The sequence below is a fragment of the Muntiacus reevesi genome, chromosome X, assembly GCF_963930625.1.
Source record: "Muntiacus reevesi chromosome X, mMunRee1.1, whole genome shotgun sequence".
In the NCBI taxonomy this organism is placed as follows: Eukaryota; Metazoa; Chordata; class Mammalia; order Artiodactyla; family Cervidae; genus Muntiacus; species Muntiacus reevesi.
The window spans coordinates 101724576-101744345 of record NC_089271.1 but is presented as its reverse complement, the minus strand read 5'-3'; positions in this window follow the sequence as shown (position 1 = coordinate 101744345).

The window sequence follows — 19770 nt, the reverse complement described above, 5'->3', positions numbered from 1 at the left end:
GCCCTTGACGGCCCTGCCAGGTGTCCTCCCCTTGAATTTGGGACCCATCTTCCTCCCAGCCCTTCGCACAGCACTGCCTCCACAGTCAGCAGATTCCCCGGCCCCTGCCCAGGGCCTACAGAAAGAATAAGGAAGAGCAGGGACTGCTGGGTCGGGTGTTCTCCCTATCCTCACCAGGACCTGAGATGGCACCAGGCAGGGATCACAGAATTGAAACCTCAAATAACCCGCTTGGATACTGTCACACCTTTCCACGGCTGAGGCACTGCAGAGGTGCCGAGAGATAGAGAGATAGCCCATGCCTGCAGGGGACCTGACCACAGGCACCTCCATCCTCACTTCTATCCTTGTACCTGGAGAGAGGTCCCTGTTTACTGGAGGCGGGGAGAGGCAGAGGAGCAAAGCCACAGGCCTGAACCTCAGCAGGGTCTCAACACCTCGCAGAACCTCCATTTCCACATGGCTGTAAGAATGGGGACAAGGTCCCAGAGGAACCCAACCCAGAGTCTCCCGGGCCTTTCCATCCCGAGCACAGCAGAGCCACAGTTCCCACAGCCCTCATGAGAGCCAACGTCAGCCAACATCTCAACCCTGACTTCTGGCCTCCTGAAACAACACAGTTCGTAGTCTGAGTCACCTAGCCCATGTGACCCTGATGCGACTGCCAGCAAATGAAGCCAGAGAGTCAGCCCTGTCCAGACAACCCTACCCAGGGGCAAGTGGGGAGTGGGGGGCTGTGACTTCTACACTCCCAGCACCTCGAGCACACTCTTCCACCTCTGCACAACTTCATGTGTCTGTTTACACCTCCCAGTGTCGGGGGTCCCACAAGTTACTGATGGGAGGGAAGGGAAAACTCATTCTGCCAATAGAGCCACTCAAATTGACCACACACTCACTGCCTGAAGAGCCATGCAGGAGGAGGCCCAGAGCACCAGGTACACACCCAAGGTGCTAACAGACACCAGCACACATCCTTCCACAAACGCTCCCTCATGTCCATTCCCCCAACCACAGGCAAGGGCGCCATGTCCTCATGCACTGCCTGGCTCCAATCACCAGCATCATCATCCCACTGAATCTCTGTCCACCTGATGGGTGACAAAGTGTCACCCTCCTCACTGGGTCTGGGTGAGTTTCCAGGGAGCCCGGCTGGCCCCTGGGGTTTGGCTATTACTATGTCTTCTACTGGGATATGTGACTGGATCCCAGGCTTGCCCAGTTTCAACCACTCCGTGTCTCAGCCAACCCAACCCCTTCCTTCTGGGCGCCACTGAAGCTCAACTGTGTGGGTGGGATGCCTGAGCAAGAAGGGGCTGCAAGCACTCCTATCCCTGGAAACAGAGGGTGCCTGCTTGGTGGCCAGAGAAGAAAACACACTTTTGCCTGCTGGTCTGGGCAACCTCACCTGCATGAGCACCAGAGGAACAGGGAGAATATCACCTGTGACTAGACAGCAATGTTGGACAACAAGCCACCACTTTTCTTCTCGGCAGGAGACTTAGACCACAGGGACCCAGGAGAGCCGAAGAGATGTGAAACACACGTGCAGGTATCTTCAGGGTGGGTTCTGCTCATCACAGCAGCTGGCCTGTCCTCACACGGCTGGGACAGGTACCCCACGATGCCTCAGCATGCATCCTCCAGGAATGATGGTGATTTATAGCCCAGGACACCCCACAAGGAACAAGAGAAAATGACTCCTTCCCTCACACTGCCACTCTGGAAGCATCTGGGGGCGATCTCAGTGGGTGGGCTGCCCTCCATGGAATCCTGGTTGGGCCCCACCAGGAGGGGAACCGCCGACAAGCCACTGAGTCCTGCAGGGTCAGGGCCTGCCTGGTGGGGGCGGCTTGCAGGGATCAGGTGGGGCTCGCGTGAAGTCACAGTCTGGGAGCGGAGCGGGAGGCTAGAAGGAGGTCAAGGACTCCTTCGCATGTGTCCCAGGGCATTGCTGGGACACTAACATCTAGCACCCTGCCTGTAAGAGAGGGTTCCTTCATGTCCGTCTCAGTCCTTTGGTTCCTGACTAGCTTCAGTTCCAGGCCTTGGACTCCCACAGGACAAGCCCAAGAGCAGCCGTGTAGCTCTGGGACATCAGCCAGGCTTCCCTTCTGTCCCCAGGGCAGCTGTTGGCTCTGCCCCTCTCCATATGGCCCAGATCAAGGGGCCAGCCTTAGAACCAGACGCGTTTCTGATTTCATCTCAGTTTCACTGCACTTCTTTGAGAGGGCACAGGTGTCCACTTTGCTGCCACTTCTTGGGGTGATGCCTGCCCACCACATGGGGCACAACCCAGGGTACGTCAGGAGGTTCTGTGAACCTCTGGCGATGCCCCGCTCGCATTCACATCACAGGCCTTTAATCGCATCTGACCTGGGAGTAGGACGTGCTGCTTTGCGCGTCTCCATCACTCCTGAACTCTGGGGTCTACTGCTCTTCACTGTCCTCCATCTGGGCAAGTTGGCCATGACATGGGTGCCAGGCGCCCCAGCACTGGAGGGGGCTTCTGGACAGCAGGCTGCAGCCCACTGAACGGGTCCAGCTGTTTGTTTCTGAGATTGAGGAGCAGGGACGGCGATCTGGAGTGCACACTGCCATCCCATACCCATGGCGACAAGATTTCAGTGGGTGGACTCTTGTGCTCTGGGCAGGAGCCCCATCTGCCTACCCTTTGATTACTTGCATGCCCACTGTGGTGACTTGGCCGAGCACAGAGAGTGTGTGAGGAGTAAAGAGCAGAGAGTGCCCCTGAGGCACCACCAGAGGTGAGAAGGTTCTCCAGTTCATGAGTGGGATGTGCATCCCCCCTCTTTTTCTATGCATTTCTCTTTTACTCACTGGAGTTTATGCAGGATTTCCGTTGGGCCTTACCATCTTTCACTCACATCACATGTTCTCACAGGTATCACTAAGTCCTGCACTGACTCTGGGGATGCTGCATTCGAGGCCCTCCCAGCTCAAGACCGACTAAAGATTCCTTGGGACTGGCCCTGTGTCCCTTGCCCCTTGACCGCCTCTGCTCAGAAACCCCAGCCTAGGGGGTCCTGCTGAAGTGACTGCAGAGTCAGAATTAATGGGGTCTCTCACATCAGTGTCAAGTTGACCCTGTGTCTAGCAACATCCACCCCTCTGAAGGTCCCACCTCCCTATGTGGAGTCACTGACCAAGAGCCTGAGGTCCCTTTGGGAGGGGCTGGGATCATTCCCTTGTCTGTTTGCTCTGGTGCTGCAGTGTCCTTCCCCCATCCCTGTTCCTCTCTTCCAGATCTGAGAATGGCTTGGGGGCCGAAACTGGATGAGGGATCTTGACCTGTTTACTGGGGTGGCTGCTCTTGGCCTCCATGTCATTTTGGAGTGCACCTGAATCTGTTGCCCATCCATCGAGCCCCCAGGAGGCCATGATGTACTGACCACCTGCCCCACCCTGTGGGTCCAGTCTTATGGGTGGTGGCAGCCCTCGTCATGGCCCTTGGCTCCTGGCCACTCAGTGTGTCCCTGCAAACTCTGCTGCAGTGCCTTGGGAGTGGGGACAAAGAGTGGGGGCTGTCGTCCTTTTCCTCCATCATGAGACCCAGCGAGCCCGGCCTGTGTTGTGTGGTGACTTAGCTTTGCTTGGTGACTGGGCAGTGGGTGACCAGCTCTCCCCATGGTTCCTGGGCTCTCCTGCTGGTAGTGCTGTGGGTCCTCCTGCAGCTCAGTGCAGCCAGCTCCCCTGCTCTTTGCGACAGAGGGTACATGTGTGGGAGGTCTCTGGTCCCGTCTGCTCTCTTGGGGGTGGGGTGGGGGGTCACCAGCTCTTTGTGGGATGGGACGGGTGGGCTGCTGCTGCAGGCTCAGAAGTTCAGAGACATCTGGGTAGTCCTGGTCTTCAGGGGCCTGCCTGCGGTCTCCCTGGCCCTCATATCAGGGATGCACGTTTTCCCAAGAGGATCTCTGATGCCAGCAGGTCTGGCCTGCCTTGGTGGAATGTTTGTGTCTTTGAGGTTCAGCAAATCCTGTCAAATCCTGGGCTGATGTTTGTCTACTGCCTGAAGCTTTGTCAGATACTGGGGAGACCCTGGCCCACCTGCCCCCGGTTCTCACTATACTTCACCCTAAGCTGCTCAACCCCATGTGGAGAGCAGAGCAAAGAAGTCACTTGCCTCTATTCCCCCCTTGTCCCACACTCCTGGATCTTCTCACTTGCCAAGGAATTCCTCTCCCCCTGCTAGCCCAGTGAAAGTTCCAGCAGCTGGGCTGTGGCCTTGAGCCCAGGGCTGAGTGCACACCGACTACCCACAGGATGGAATCTCATAACCACTGGGGCAGGGGTTGTCAACCCCATACAAAGGCCCCATCCCTCGACCTCTCCTCGGACCACTCCAGGGCAAGTCTTCTCGGGATGGGTCCTTCGTGAGGCTATTCCTGGGGGTGGGGGGGGGGGGATTGGTGCAGCAGGCTGGCTGGGGAATCACCACCTAGGGGACGGGGAACAGGCAGGGTTGGGGAGGGCATCACTTCACCTGCAATGTTGACCTGACAGTTCCTGCCAGCTCGTCTGGAGGTGCAGAGCACAGACAGGCATCGGAGGTGTCCACAGTGGGCCCCGGTGGTTGGGCCCTCACAGTGCCTGAGGCCGCATGATTGCTATTGACCAAGCAGGAGAACTGACACCTGGAATTGGTACCTGAGCGGTGGCTGTGTGTTCACACATGATGCCAAGTGCGATTGGCTGGGTGGCACCATGCTCTGCCCTGCTCGCAGCCTGGTGTTAGGGGCTCTTGTCATCTTTCACATCAGACAACTGCTGGGTTGGGCAGGAGAACTGCTTCTAGTGTGCTGGCCACCTGGCCATCAGCTAGACCCAGTGTAAGCACAGCCTGATGTGAGAGGGCAAGTCTGGGTGCCAGACCTCAGGAGGCAATTCGCATTCAATTCCATGGACACCCATCCTGCAAGAGTGTCCCCCACTGTGCAAGGCGACAGGTGTTCACTCAACCCTGTCTCACTCAGGGCTGGGGGTGGGGAGGATGGACTGCATCTTCCAGGCAGATCTATAAAGTGCAGAGCCTGAAATGAGGCACAGGTTAGGGAGCATTAAATATGAGGAACCAAACACTGACTCACATCAAGGGACCGTGGAGGGCTTTCAGATGGGAGGGTCGTCTGGGCTGGGTCTCATAGTGGTGAGCGTCTCCTTGGCTGGGAAATGGGGCAAGGGCCCCCAGAAGGGTCAGACCCATGGAGGAACTGAGCCTAGTTGTGTAGCTAGAGCAAGGTCACCGGAAAGGGCCTGGGATACTAGTCTGGGTCCAACTCAGGGGCGACTCTAAGGCATCTGGCCATACCCCTGCGTACAGTTGATTAATGCCCTTACTTGCCATTTGGAAGGCAAGACATTGCATCTCTGCCTGAGAAGAATTCATTGATTCAGTCATTTGGTTAGACAGTGATTTGACAAACTTTGTGTGCCTCATGTACACATGGTCAGGCAGCAGATAGACAAGAGTGGTGCACAGGTGAGTCAGGCCACCAGCATGGCTCTTTCCAGGATGAGCGGCTCTGGCAGCTGGTGCCTGTTCTCGCTGAACTGGGCATGGGCACCTTCTTCCACAGGCTTACTTCTCCTGGCTTGTGATGAGGCTTCCAATTCTTGTTCTCGAATCCAGAAAGAACTTTAGAGATATGATATTAGGTCTTTAGTTTCTGAGAGTTATTTGTCGGAAGATGGTTAGATAACATCACCAACTCAGTGGACATGAATTTGAGCAAACTGGGAGATGGTGAATGACAGGGAAGCCTGGCATGCTGCATTCCATGGGGTCACAAAGAACAGGACATGACTTAGCTACCAAACACACACAGAGGTGAGGGCATTGGTCCCAGATTCTCCTGGCCCCCAGCAGGAAGTTGATTTGTCCCCTGTGGCACCGAGCGTCCCCCAGGCTGAGCAGAGTGGCTGCTGCTGGTGCATTGTGCAGAGAAAGAAGACATGGTGCAGGATTGCCCAGAACAACTCCCCAGTGGCCTGAGCTGTGGAGGCTTCAAGTGCCAGGAGGAGTTTAGCAGTGTGGGCCCCTCGCTTACTGCCTTTGAAGGAGTAGTGCAGGCAGTGAAGACAAGATGATGTGGGAGGGTGGCCTTGACCTGTTGTATGGCCCACCTGGTGTTCCCAAATGACACTTGGAGGCGGCTTTAGGAAAGGGGCCAGCTTTGTGTCTGAAATGAAACTAGAGTTTGAGAGTAACATGCTGCTTGCTCGTGCCATCTGCTGGCCAGCTCTTCCAACTTCACTTTTTTTTTTTTTTTTTTTTTTTTGAAGTATAGTTAGGACTTCCTTCATAACTCCGTTGGTAAAGAATCTGCCTGCAATGCAAGAGACCCCAGTTTGATTGCTGGGTTGGAAAGATCCCCTGGAGAAGGGAAAGGCTACCCACTCCAGCATTCTGGCCTGGAGATTTCCACGAACTGTATAATGTAGAGTTCATGGCGTCACAAAGAGTCAGAGACCACAGAGTGACTCTCCCTCACTTTCACATGGTTGGTTAACAATGATGTGTCCATCGTTTCTGGTGTACGTCAAGGTCATTCACTATATAAATACTTCCAGATTCTTTTCCATTATAGGTTATTGTAGATAGTGAGTATAGTTCCCTGTTCTATACAGTAGGACCTTAATTATATATTTTATACATTGTTGATCAGTCACTCAGTCATGTCGGACTTTGTGACCCCACGGACTGCAGCACACCACGCTTCCCTGTCTTTGACCCTCTCCCAGAGTTTGCTCAAACTCACGTCCATTGAGTCGGTGATGCCATCCAATCATCTCACCTCTAGCACTCTCTTCTCCTTCTGTCTTCAGTCTTTCCCAGCATCAGGGTCTTTTCCAGTAAGTTGGCTCTTCACATCAGGTAGCCAAAATATTGAAGCTTCAGCTTTAGCATCAGTCCTTCCAATGGATATTCAAGGTTGATTTCTTTAGAATTGACTGACTTGGTCTCCTTGCTGTCCAAGGGACTCTCAACGTTCTTCCGCAGCACCACTATACTACTACTTTATACATAGTTGTATAATCCCAAACTCCTAACTTATCCCTTCCCCTGTTTTTCCCCTTTGGTAACCAGAAGTTTATTCTCTGAGTCTGTTTCTGCTTTGCAAATAATTTCATTTGTATCATCTTTTTAGATTCCACATATAATTAATATCATAGGATATTTGTCTTTCTCTTTCTGACATGCTCCACTTAGTATGATAATCTCTAGGTCCATCCATGTTTCTGCAAGTGGTATTACTCCATTATTTTTCATGACTGCGTAGTTTTCCTGTGCGTGTGTGTGTGTGTGTGTGTGTGTGTGTGTGTGTGTGTGTGTGTGTGTGTGTACCACATCTTCCTTATCCATTTATCTCTTGATGGACATTTACATGGCTTCCATCTTGGCTACTATAAATAGTGATGCAATGAACATTGGGATGCCTGTATCTTTTCAAACTAGGGTTGTTGTCTTTTCCTGGTATATATCCAGGAGTGGGATTGCTAGATCATATGGTAGTTCTGTTTGCAATTGTTTAAGGAACCTCCATACTGTTCTTCATGTTGAATGTACCAATTTACTGTTCAACCAACAGTGTACAAGGGATCCCTTTTCTCAACACCCTCCCCAGCATTTTTTCATCATAGGTTTTTTTTAATGATGGCCATTCTGTCCAGTGTAAGGTGATTCTTCTTTGGAGTTTTGATTTGCATGTGTCTGATAATTAAGAATATTGAGACTCTTTTCATGTGCTTTTTGGACATCTGTGTCTTCTTTGGGGAAATGTCTATTCTGTGCTCTGACCATTTTTTGATTGTCTTTTTTTTTTTTTTGCAGCTTCAGTTTTAATTAAATATGGATAGCAATAAGAGCTTCCATGGCAGAAAGCTCTATGCAGTGCTTGGAGGTTGTGAATATAAAAATGAGGCACTTAACCTAATATGTAATACATTGTAAAGTATTTAATTTCTTTTTCCTCCTTGACCATTTCTGCCTTCTTAATCCTTCTGTCTTTCCCAAGGCATGGAGATGTCAGATGCATAGCAATGAATATTAAAATGGATTCTTAACTCTCATTCCCACAAAGATATAGCAACTGAATTTGCATGTTCCATGCATTGAGCTTAGAGCAGGAGTGCAGACATTGGCACAGAAGCCCATTATTTGTATCCCACGGGTCCGCGACAGTGGATGGCTCCTTTTCTGAGTGGATGTGTGCCCATGTAGCTCATAGGCTGGGCCAATGCATAGGGCACACAGAGGGGCTGCCTATTTGTGCTCAAGATGTGAATGACATGATCCAGAGTCTGGCTTTTTGGATCCAGGGACCCGGATCTGGACATCAGCTCTTCTCTTGCTGTGTAGCCTTGGCACTTACTATCTCTGGGTGTCTCTCTCCTCTGTTGAAAACCAGGTACCCAAAATGCTGCTCATGTCACAGGGCTTTTGCAGGGCATAGCCGTGGAAGTCATGTTGTCTCCCACTGGGGCTCAGGGTCTGCCTTTGCTTCTACTTCTGCAGTTGGGAGGTTATTCCAACAACACTGCCTATGAAGATTTTTCTTGATTCCAAGACTTTGTAAATTTCAGAATCCTCTAAAAGTGTTCAAGGGACTATAATATGATCTTGGTGAAATTCCCTTATGCTCTTTGGAATTTGTCAGTTTTGCATGTAGAAAATTAGGTGATTGGTCCTGAACAGTGATTCTTCAACTTTTGTGTCCATGGGCTATCTAACTGGGGTTGGAGTGGGTTTCAGCCTCCCAAACAGATCACAGGCAGGCTGCTCAGCTGAAGTGAGGCCTGTTTCCTCTCCCTCTTCTTCCTATTGTCTTCCTGACCCACTCTTCATACAGGCTCCCAACATTGCCACAGAACAAAGTTTGAAAACTAGATCTCAGATTTCAGTGTGCATTCAGATCCCTCGGTGATCTTGTCAAATGTGGCTTCTGATTCAGATGTTCTCCGGTGGGCCTGAGATTCTGTGCTTCTGACCAGATCCCAGGTGATGCCTAAGTGTCTGGTCCGTGGATAGCATTTTGAAAAGCAAGGGTCTGATCATAGACTGCCTTTGACATTTCACATCCTTTGATTTGGAGTTCTTACTGTTACTCTGATTGTGTCATAAAATAAAAATCTGTGTTGAATGAATGCTTCTATTAAGGGCAAAATACTCAACTATATAGATCTGGAAACTGACCTGGGATATGAAGGAGAGAAAGTATTTGTTTCTCAACTGCGAATGTCTGAAGCATCTGTCAAATATTTTCTGAAGAACACAATTTGGGTTAATACGCTGTTCCACTTTGTCATGAAGAGTTCCACTTTGGTTTGGTTGTAGTCTGGATCATATGGAAAGCATTAGTTGATGAGTTGTGTCTGACTCTTTGCAACCCCATGGACTGTAATCCACCAGGTTTCTCTGTCCATGGAATTTGCCAGGCCAGAACATTGGCGTGGATGGCCATTCCATTCTCAAGGGGATCTTTTCAACCGAGGGATTGAAACTGAGTCGTCTGCATTGCAGGCAGATTCTTTACCATCTGAGTCACAAGGTAAGCTAATGCACACTTTTCTAAGGGAAAATCTGACGGAAACAAGCAACCTGCTTTCAGACCCTGGCTGAGGCCTGTCTCCACACTCTAGGTCTAAGTGAAGGTTCAGAATTGTGGACAGCTGTTAGTGTGTCTGGCATCCATGTGCTTGACGGGCTACAGTCCATGGGGTGGGAAAGAGTTGGGCATGACAAAGCGGCTAAGAAAAAATATAGCCATAGAAGGTTTATAGATTACATTAAAAAAAAAAAAAATGTTCACAGTTGGAAAGGTTACTCTCACTTAGCAAAATTGTCTACATATGAGAAGGGATTTCTTTTTAATTTTATTTTTTGTGATGTGGGTAACATAGACCATTATATTCATTTCAAGCTTACAACATATTAACTTTGGTATTTGGGTATATTGTAAAATGATAACCACAGTAAGTGTAGTTAACCTCCATCACCACACCTGTTATAAATTGTTTTCTTGTGAAGGCTTTGAAGATCTATTCTCTTAATAACTTTTCAATACATAATACATTATCGTTAACTCTAGTCAACATTGCATCCCCATGATTTATTAATTTCACAACTGCAGGTTCATACATTTGACCATCTTCAGCCTTAAACTAAGGGGGATTTCCTGTTCATCATGACCCAGTACCATCCAGCACCATTAATTCATGGAGATGACATCAAACCTCAGCTTGACTAGATTGGTTTTTCATCCTGCTCAAGGTGTGCTTGATGGCGGAGGGTTGTCCACTGAGAAGGGCCAGTGTCTATACAGGGCTGTGACAGTCACTCCCTCTCCACAGGCTGACGTCCCGATCCGGGAGTGCATCCACATGTACTACCAGAACCACATCATGAACCTTCCCAGGGACTCAGGACTGGACACCATCTACGACTGTGCTGGCACCACTGCAGGCACACAGACTGCCCCCAGGAAGGACGGCTTGGATTCCCATGACAGCATCTCCAGGTATGTCACGTACTCCATGGTGGTGCTTCTTTCCACAGGAATGACAGAGGTGTGAGATGATGGGAGAGGTGCAAGCTAATCAGAACCTTGGGGGTGCCAGCTGCTCTGGGATTGTCTACGTGGGCATGGCCCAGCAGAGCATTGCTGCCCCTGCTCCAGGCAGAGAGAAGCATCAATCAGTAATAGATTATTAGAAAGATCCAGATGGCCCATTGGAGCAGGACGTGTATTCCCAAGCTGGAGTCAAGTCACACGAGCCTCCTGACATAAAATGAGTAATTGTATCAAGAACTGCATCTTCAATGGCTTTAAAATGTTGTTCCACAACGTATCTTCTGTTCTAGAATCTTCTGCCACCTGTTTCTGTCCTCCATCTTCTCCTTTCAGAAATTTTATTTTATGATTCGGAATCGTAAAAATTAGAGAAGAGGTTCTATGGGCTCCACCTTCCGAGTTGTGTGGTCACACCCCAGCTACAAACAGGCCCCTGCACTGACCCTTTCCTAGGGCTGCACTGACAGTGTGGGTGAGTTTCCTCATTTCTTCCTTAACAGACCCCTTGAAATGTACTGTTATCATCCCCATTTGACGGGGACATGAACTTCTCATGAAATTTCATGAGGCTGTAGACTGGTTCCCACAGTGGAAAACTCCACATAATTACACATTTTTACCCACAGAACTTCAGGCATTTCTCAGGCTTCCTGAGTAATATGCATGATTCTGGCTTAAGAATAGTGGCTCCGGAACCAGCCTCTGACCAAATGAATCAATCAGAAAATTAGAAAGTGAGCTGAAAATCAGTTGTTCATAAAATAAATATACACAGTTCCTGTATTTGTAACTTTCAGCTGTGTAACAACTAATAATATGGTCAGTCAAGAAAGTAACTATATATTGTAAACCACAACTTTAGCAGGGAGAAAAAGAAAAAGAAAATAAAGACTGGTTAAAATAAAAATCAAGTAACTGCCTTTAAATCTGATCCAAGATGACAAATCTGCACCCATCATCAAACACTGTGAGTTGGAAGATATTAAAATTCATTGATTGTCTCTTAACAAAGACTGAGTGTCAACATATTCCAACATTTTAAAATGGTCAATCCTTCCATAAATTTACTACTAGAGAACCAATACCTTTAAAATTATTTTTAAGGTCCTTTTACACATTATTTGTAATATAAAGAAAAGGGAGACCCACTATAGGTCATTTGTGCCCTTAGTAAGTGAGTGAACTTATTTTCCCTCTTCTTAAAGGCCAAGGAGAACTTCCATTTTGTTTGTTTGATTGTTTAGGAAATTTTCACATTTTCCAAACAATCGTGTGTCTGCAATAGAGTCCATAGGAATCCACACTGATTTCTGAGGAGACAGCAGTCTTCTCTGGGAGGGGCCCCAGTGTGGACATTTGCTGTCAAAACACCCATGCCCTGGGGCAGGTAGCATCATCCCCAGCAGGGAGGCAGGGGCCCACAAGCTCTATGTGGCCTGGACCCTCAAGGACCCAGCCTGCAAGGAGTTGCCCCACCTGCCCCATCACACTCACTTTTCCCGTCAGCAGACAGTAGAGGGGATTAGGGTAGGAACCTTACAAATGTGGTTATGTTCCCTTTGACATCTTGGAACAGTCATGATTTCTTTCAAATGTAGATGTAAAAAATGGCTGTTTTATGAAATCAGACATCCTCTACCTTACCAGAAAATAAATTAAAGTTCCTTCATGAAACTTTGGTGACATTCCAAGGAACATTCTTGGATACATTCAGAGTGGTTATTATTTGAGCCTCCATGTCAAGAGCTTCAGGGGGTGTTCCTCTCTGGGTTTAAACTCTGCATGTGAACTGTGATTATGCCTCCATCTGAGGTGTTAGGTGCTACTGGGTATCAGCTCAGCCCTGAATCTACCTCGTTTACTTCCCAGACTGTTGAGTGACAGGGGCTGAGGATTCAGTCCATAGGATCTCACTCTGCTGATACCCGCTTAGACCTAGAATGTGATCACAGAGAAAACCTCTCATTAGGCCCAATGAACAGTTAACAGACAAAATGACCCTGCCACTTTTGGACTTCCTATGTTGCTGCCTTTGTACCATTTCTTTCTTTTCCTTTTGATGTTGGTTTATATCCAGTTGCATATGAAACCAGACTCTCTTCTTCAAGCCATCCAGTTTCGTTCAACTGAAAATCACTCAGAAGATGGGGTGGAAAATTCAGTTTGTTGCAGTCAATCCGGAGCTTCCTTCTTTTCTTTTGGAAACTGTTTTCTTAAAATGAGGTTTTATATAAATGTTACTTGAGCAGATATTTCTGCGTAAGATCTGAACTCAGGATGGTAGAAAGGGGGCTCTGAATAAAATATATTTCCTGTCATTAAAAAAAACCCATCAGCTATACAATTGTAAAGATGAATTCTGCCCAGTGAGAGGTCAGGATTTGTCATTGTTCTAGTTCCCTGTCCCACCCAGAGAGCGACACTTCATCCTTTATCAACAGTTCTGTTCTCAGCCCAGTGCTATCCTGTCTTCTTCCCCTCTCTGTCCTGGAGCCCTGGTGCCGTGGCCACTGTCCGTGGTGCTGGAGTGGTGGGTGGTCTGCTACATGGCACCATCTGGGTTTGACGTGTGTGACTAGTGTTCTGGTGCTCTTTTGACACTGTGCCTCTGTAACTGTTTGTGCTGCTAGCTGCTACACGGTAGCAACCATGTCTCAAGACAGTCCACCCTTGATGTTTTAGATGGACCAGAAACTGTGCCTAAAATGACTGAGCACACTTGGCCTGGGCTCCATAAAATGCTCAGCATGGATGTGTCCTGATGAGGTGCTTAGCCTCCAGGTGCTCACCCTTGCATGCTTTGTCCATGACTGTGTGAAACCCTTCCTCTGTCATTGCACAGATGAGTTATTGTGACCTGTGTGTTTTCATTCACTTTTGTCTTAAGAAGGTGCTTGACTCATGATAGAATAACAAGCTTCCTTCCAGGGACACAACTGGTCGTTCCCAGGACAGCATTCTATTCAACTAACTGCTCTTTGCTTTTTGTCTGTTAGGAGTTTCTTAAAAATCCTACTATAAACATAGTCCTCCATTTTGTAAATATGTCACACTTCTTGTTTCCAAAGGAGCAAGCATGTTTCCTCCTTGATTGAGGGTGACAGTAGGCAGTCCTCATGGGGAGAAATGAGTCAGGAAGAGTAGGAAACTTTCTCATAATTTTGTCAAAAACTCCACACTGCTGCTGCTGCTGCTAAGTCGCTTCAGTCTACACAGGAGGATATAATCCCCAATCCTGTATGTAGTCACATTTGGTCAATACAGAATGAATCTCCACATGCTACATGTCCAACTGACATGAAAGTTAGAATATATTCAACCAGTGGTTTTAAAATAATATTATTATGCAGTAGAATATATTACCTTGAGTGACATTAACTTGTTTTGTTTGGGAAAGATTACTTTGGGCTGTGCTTTCTCATTTAATATCATGATAAAATCTATGATCATGCATAGAAATGAAATCACTTGCTTAAAATCCAAAAGCTCTTCTTTGAAAAGTCAACAGGAACACAGAAACACAAGCTATATTGTGCTTATTATGACACCGAAAAACCACCTAAATAACCCAATCCGAAACTAAGGGCAGTGTTGGCAACTCAGCCAGAAAATTTTCAGCATTACTTTACTAGTGTTTTAGATAAGTGCAATCGTGTGGTAGTTAAAGCATTCTTTGCCATTGCCGTTCTTTGGTATTGGAATGAAAACTGAGCTTTTCCAGTCCTGTGGCCACTGCAGCGGTTTCCAAATTTGCTGGCATATTGAATGCAGCACTTTCACAGCATCATCTTTGAAGATTTGAAATAGCTCCACTGGAATTCCATCACCTCCACTAGCATTGTGAGTAGTGATGATTCCTAAGGCGCACTTGAATTCACATTCCAGGATGTCTGGCTCTAGGTGAGTGAACACACAATCGTGATTATCTGGGTCATGAAGATCTTTGTATAGTTCTTCTGTGTATCTTGCCATGTCTTTTTAATATCTTCTGCTTCTGTTAGGTCCACAAGTCCTTGATTAATGGCCAATTACAAAAGAAGATATTTTAAAGTTCATTAACACCTTGTTAATGTATCCCCAGTCCCAGGAAAGAGAGGATATTTCCATGGATTTCTTGGGCATCACTTCAAAGGAGTGTGACCAAAGTTCTGCAGGATTCCTAGAAGATATGGTGTGGAAGACACCTCCATTGCCCCTGTGGTCAGCAGCAATGTGACAAGAGCCAGAACCCCTTTCCTTCCTGCCCCATAAACACATCTTTTTGGGGTTTATCCAATATGCAAAAGGACACCTCACAGCAGTGGTCCCTTTCAGGCATTCCCTTCAGCCCTAAGTCACAATGCAATACTGAGGGATACCACCATGCAGCCCATCACAAGAGCCCTTCCTGTGAGAGCCTTTCCTCTCACAGAAGGAACCCAGCTTCCCACAGCCCCAAAGAGCCCTGGTTCATGCACCAACCCCAGGGTGCTCCTCCTGGAGCCTCGCCCTGTGTTGCTTGTTCTGTGGGACTAGGGGAGGTCTCTGCAGATTCCTTGTGTGACTCTTGCTCCTAGACCATCACTCTAGGTATGGGGGTGCCCTGCTTCTCCTTGTGTCTTCACTGCTAACACAGCCTTTCAGGGAGAAGAGGCTGTGTAAAGGTCTTCAGAATAAATGAGCCAGTGGGCAAGGGCTCAGATTAATTGTCGGCTACTTCCGTAAATAACCCAGACAAACCCAAATAAACAGATAACTTAGCTTTTGAGAGTGATATCCCAAAAGGACAGGAACATGAATTCACTATGATCACCTTGATTATAATCTAAATCTTCCCCCATCAGTATTGCTGCTAAGTAAGCTCAAGTTTGCAAAACAGTTCTAATTTACATTCCAATGTATCCCCTTCTGGGTCACAAAACAAAATGGAAAACTTCCCCATCTCTTTTACAAAAGAGCAAAACTCTTGTACCCGAAATCTGTAACTACAAACACATTTTGATCCTCATCATTCATAAACTAAGACATTACATGTTATTTAGCCTTCTATTAAACTATCAGAGTTTGAAATGTTTCTAAAGAAAGAAGAGATGAAATCCATGTCATCATAGAAAAGAGGAAGCCAAAGATGCTACACACCAGTTCCCCAAAGTTGCCCAGGCCCTCACTTCTGAGAAGGCTGACCACTCCTTCTTCAATGACAGAGGGAAGGATCACCTGACTCCTGCTCTGGCTCAGGCGCCCTCTTCCTCCTCCCTTGCAGCCTCTGCAGACAGGGGTGGGAAGGCCCTCAAAGCCCTTTGTTTGGCCCTGAGCACACATGCCATGACTTGCCACTTGCTGGTCTCCAGATAGGCCCGGGGACCCCACAGGAACTCATAGCGGGCAGAGTGACTACACTTCCTGGGGGCAGAGGAGGCCAAGGGGGATGCAGACTCCCCGACCTCAGCCCCCAAGAGCTGAACCTCCACCGCACCCTGGGCTTTGCCTGGGTCCTGAAGGTCTTCCTCGTGCCTGCTTGACTTGCTCAGCTCACTCATCTCGACCAAGAGTGTGTTGCCTGTGATGAAACCACAGACAGGGGTGAGGCAGGGGACAAATGGGGACCACAGGTCTTGGCTGAAAATCACACCCGGGATGGTCTGACACAGGCCACTTAAAAATCTCCTCTTGAGGGGTCCCCTCAGTCCGCCCCCAGGGTCCTCAGTCCTCCCTCAGGGTCCTCACCTAAACTCCTTCAGAACCTAAGAATCTCCTGTCCAATCTCTGATGCCCCACCCCTTACATCACATCTCCAGTGTCGCTAGACCCTGTGCCCATGCAGCCAGCAGAGTCGCCCCGGGCGGAAAGCAGGTTCCAGGATCTGTGGGGTTGCCTGTGCCCTCTCTCAAGGTCCTCATCTCAAGCCCTGGCAGATCTAGGGATGCCCCTTGTGTTGACCAGAGACAGGGCCCTCACACCAGGCCATCACTGACCTGAGACTCTCAGGGGTAGTCTGCGGACATGATATCAGGGCTCCAAGCCCAGGGCTTCCCAGAGCTGAGATGTTGCCCTGACATTCCTCAACCCTCCTCCTGCTCTTCACTTTGACTCTCAGCAGGTCTGGGTACCACACACGTACCCCGACATTGCTCCCCTTAGAACCAGACCCTCCCCAGCTGGAATCCCTGAGAGGCAAGCAGGAGTAGGGCGCTCATTACCACAATCCTGCTGGGGTCTCCCAGGGCTGAGAGCATTGATGACCTTGATGTCCTGGTGTCCCAGACTACCACTCAGGGTTCCACCTTGATTCTTGACACAGCTGGTCTCCTTCACTCTTCTGACCTGAACACGGGCACCTGACCCAGGCCCTCACTTCTCCCTTCCCATCAGGATCAGTGATGTCACATCTGGACATCAGGATGCATGGTCCCCCAGGGCTGTCGGGAGGGTGGCACATGCATCCCCTGGGGACCCTCAGTCTCCTCTGGTCCTCACCTCGAATCTGGGTAGGACGTGTGCACCTCCCTCTGCCCACCTGTGACTGTGCCCCAAAGACCAAACCTCTGAATCCCTGAGTTCACTGAGGAAGTAAGGGGGCTTGGGATCTCAGCCTGACAGCCCAGACGGGGCCCCCAGGAGGCCCAGTAGTGGTGGAGTTGTGTTCTATGGGGCCCTCTGTTCCGGGGCGCCTGGACCCCCTCATCCTCTCTCAGGATGGTGCCTCCTTAACACTTGAGAGAAGACTGCAGTCCCAGCACAAATGCTGGATGGGAGGCTGCTGCACCCATGACAGTCAGGGACCACTCACCTTCCCATGGGGCCCCTCAGGAATCACCACACTTGTAAAGTTTTGTATTAAAGATGTTTTAGCCAAAGACAGTGTCGAGTGGCACATGAGTTAGCAAGAATTCAGCAGCCTGGAGATGGCCTTGGCCGTGCATAGTGACTTCACACTCCTCCTCTCCGGGGTATCCCCAGGGTCGTCTCCTGGTGGCTCTCTTTCACTGGTCTACATGGATGTCCCCCCACCATGGACCCTTCTTGTGCAGAGTGGCCAGAGGTGCTCTTGGAGGCCAAGAACTCCTTTGTTTTGGATTCTAAGTCCCCACTGCTTGGGTGACCTTAGACTCTTCTACCAGGAAGGAGAGGCATTCGGGAGGAGGGTGGGTGGCTGAGCTGCTGTGCCCCTGGGGCCCCTGAGGGCCAAGGATTCAGCCTCACTGCAGTCCAGCCCAGCCCCCATGATGGCCTGGCTGACCCCAGCCCCCCAAAACTTCCCAGAGCACTGCTCGAAGATCAGAGGTGCTGTCTGAGTTAGACATGGGCATCCCCATGTTTGCTCAGGGCGGGGGCATGCAGAGCTCATCGTCTGGACGGTTTGCATGGGGCCTCAGGAATCCCTTGGCTGGGACCTCAGACCCTGGAGATGGGGACGTTCCCTCCCTTTCCAGAGGCTCAGCGGATGGCTGAGCACCTTGCTGCCCATTCAAAGGCCTTGTTTGTGGGGCTGGGCATGGACAAAACCCAGGCCATGGTGTCTCATCAGTCTCCCCTGCCAGTTAGTAACTCGACTCATCCCAGGGCCCTTCCTCATGACAGTTCCCACAGAGTCCCAGGCGGTTCCTCCTGCAGAGTTGGCACTCCAGACCACCGCCAAGTTTGCTCCTCACAGGTTAAGCCTTGTTTCTGTCATCCAGTAATCAGACTCTTCCAGCCTCCCCACCTCATCCCTGTTTGGCAATGGCACCGCCCTTTGTGAAACGACAGAGCAGGGGAGCCCAGGGGACGAAAGAGCCACTGAGGACCCAAGATGAGCACTTGGCCAAGGGAGGCTCGGGCAGAGCTGGTGGGAAGTGAGTTGGCCGTGGATTACCGGCTCCCCCGGGTCTGCCCTATTCGGCCCCCAAGGTCACCCTAAGCTAGCTGGAACACCTGTGAGGCAGGACCCCTCTCTGAGACACCCTATCTGGTTGAATTGCGTTTCCACTCTCCTCGACAGTGTTGCCTGTGTGGCTTCGGGGACAGAACAAAACCCATGCTTTTAGAGCCACCTGGCCTCTCCTCGGATGACCAGGGCATGCCTGGGGCTCGAGATAGCTTGACTGTCCAGGGCCAGCCCATAAGAGCCATGCTCCCTCCCTCCAGTCTTTTGTGACCTTACGCTGCCGCCTCTGCCCGGCCCAGAAAGAACCATGCTTAGCCACTTCATTCCGCAGACATCAGTTGAAAGCTACCAAGGACTGAGTGGGGGGAGTGATGTACCCCATGGGTCTCTTTGGATGTCAAGCAGCCTTGGCTTTGTAAATAAAAGTTACCTTTTGTGACAAGCAGGTGACTTGAGATTGCAATCAGCACATCTCCACTTTATAGATTTACAGGTAAGCAGGTGCCACACATGCTGAGATTCCTGGGAATGTGGTTTTTAAAAGCAGCATCTGAATGTAATTCCAGGTCAGGTGGCATACGGAAGTCAAGACAAAAAAAATCAAATGAAACCTTCTGAAAAGGTAAGGTGTTCCCGGGCAGCGAACCTTCATAAGGAGCTGTGTTTTGACTTGGAAGTGAGTAGCTTGGTCAGGCGTCATGGCAGCTCAGTGCTGGGGCTGACAGAGGTCTGGCCTGCACCACCCTGTGCCCTTTCTCAGGGGCCACCTCTGCCTGCACCAGACTGCCAACAAGGAGACCCAGCCTTTCGGTTCTGGTGGACTGGTGTGCGCGCTCTCCCCTCTCCTGACCTTGGAGCCCTTGTCTCTGCAGCACGACCCTGGAGGGCTCTTTGCTATGCTCCTCAGGACAAACACTCTTTTAAGAGAAAGCGTGTTATAAAATGGACACCCCAGCAAGAAAGGGTGCTGAGGTGTGACACCCTTGGAGGGCTCAGCTGAAAAGGGAAAAGAAAAGAGAAATGAGAAAATGTCACCAGATGCAGGCCCTGCAATGAAGCCAAAGCTCGGGCCTGCTGTCCAGACACCAGCGAGTCCCCAAATGAACACCCGCAGGCCTCGGACAGGGACCACAATCTCCAGCCCTGTGCATTGCAGGACAGGAAGGGATCTTTGGGGGCCCCCGACAAGGGCAGGCTTAATTTCTCCTCATATGTCAAGTGAGGAGCCTGCTGGACAGTGTTCCTTTTTTCATGGAGCAACTCCACCAGGCTCTTGTCAAGCCCTTGATGGGTCTTTTCAATGAGTGGGTGCAGAGCATCTGAGGGGCTTCC